The sequence below is a fragment of the Nicotiana tomentosiformis genome, chromosome 10 (assembly GCF_000390325.3).
Source record: "Nicotiana tomentosiformis chromosome 10, ASM39032v3, whole genome shotgun sequence".
In the NCBI taxonomy this organism is placed as follows: domain Eukaryota; kingdom Viridiplantae; phylum Streptophyta; class Magnoliopsida; order Solanales; family Solanaceae; genus Nicotiana; species Nicotiana tomentosiformis.
The window spans coordinates 5,447,764-5,449,579 of NC_090821.1; positions in this window are offsets into that span (position 1 = coordinate 5,447,764).

Below are 1,816 nucleotides of genomic sequence, written 5' to 3' on the forward strand. Positions count from 1 at the left end.
TGGAGGGCCTGTTCAATGCAGATGGATATATCCCTTTGAGAGGTAATATTATAAGTTTGATGTAATATTCTATTTTATTTTAATATTCTTGGCTAACATGAGATTATATAGGACAATTGGCAAATGCAAACAATTTGTTAAGCAGAGGAATAAGATTGAAGGATCTATATGCGAAACCTATCTTGCAAAGGAAACTGCACATTTTTGTTCTTATTATTTTGAGAGTAACGTGCCATGTTCTAGGAATAGGCCCAATAGGCACACGGTCGAATGTGTGAATGATCTATTATATCCACCAATGTCCATATTCAATCAACTAGGCCGATGTTCTAAGGATGTTAGAAAGAGAAGTTTGAGTGATATGGAGTACAAGTCAGCTACACTTCATGTGTTGCTAAATTATCCCGAAGTTGTACTATTTCTCAAGTAAGTATTGATTTATTAGTTATCAAAATGTAAAATTTAATGTGACTACATATTGATGCAACTACTAAAAATATTTGATATGTCACAGTCACTTCGTGGGTCAATTTGGCCATGATGCTGTATATACGAGATTTGATACGTGGTTCAAACAGTTTGTGAGTGTGTGTGTGTGTGTGTGTATGTGTGTGTGTGTGTATATATATATATATATATATATATATATAGTGAATGTATAAAAATTAATTCATAAGTTGTGCTAACTTATGAATTTTTTTAACTCTATGTAGGTAAATAATTCAAATAATAGTGTAAATCAATTTTTGAAAGATATATCTTGGGGACCTGGGCTTCAGGTCACAACAATATCTAAGTACGTAGTGAATGGTTATAAGTTTCATACAGAGGATTGCTCTAAAAATAAAAATAGCAACAACAACGGGGTGTGGGTTCAAGGTGGTGATGGCAACCAAGTTGGAGATATTGATTATTATGGTGTGGTCAAAGAAATATTACAACTAGAATATACAGGTTGGCCATATAAGAAATTGATACTCTTTAGATGCAAGTGGTTTGACCCAAATCAAACAAGAGGTACAAGAGTACACAACCAATACAACATAATTGAGGTTAATCATACGAGGGAGTATGATAGCTATGATCCTTTCATAATTGCACATAACGTTAGGCAAGTGTATTATGCTCCTTATCCATTGCAGCGGAATAAGTCCGATTGGTGGGTTGTAATAAAAACTAAGCCTGTAGGTAGGGTGGAAGTCGAGAATGTGTTAGATGTTGCATATCAAAATGATATCTCCAATGTTCACCAAATAGTGAATGATCAGTTAGAAAATGATTTGGAACATCCTGAACGCATATTGGAAGAAGTTGATATAAATGAAGTAGCAATTATAGAAAATGAGGACGAAGAATCAACTGATGAAGCTCAAACAAGTGAGGACGAAGAATTCTCGGACGAGGAACAATACGTCGATAAGGATTAAAAAGTTGGTTTTTTAAAGCACTCTCATTTTATAGCTAGTTTCTTATATGTTTCAATCTAAATGTGTATTATATTATGCAGATGGCAGGCAAGGGTCAAGGTAACAATGACCCTACTAGTTCTCGGGGTCGAGAAAAGGGTAGGAAGGGAAAGAAGAGGGTAGAAAATAATACTCCCTCTTGTCCACCCTTTTCAGAGATGCCTATGTCTTATCCTCCACCACACGGCTATATTGAGCTGCCACAGCATCACGAGCCGTACACCTTCATTCAGACACCAAGTCTTCCATCACAGGGCCATAGGACTATACGTCCGACATACAGTCCAGCTGCCTCACAGCCATCTGCATCACATCCACATGGATCACATCCCTACATATCACAGCCACAT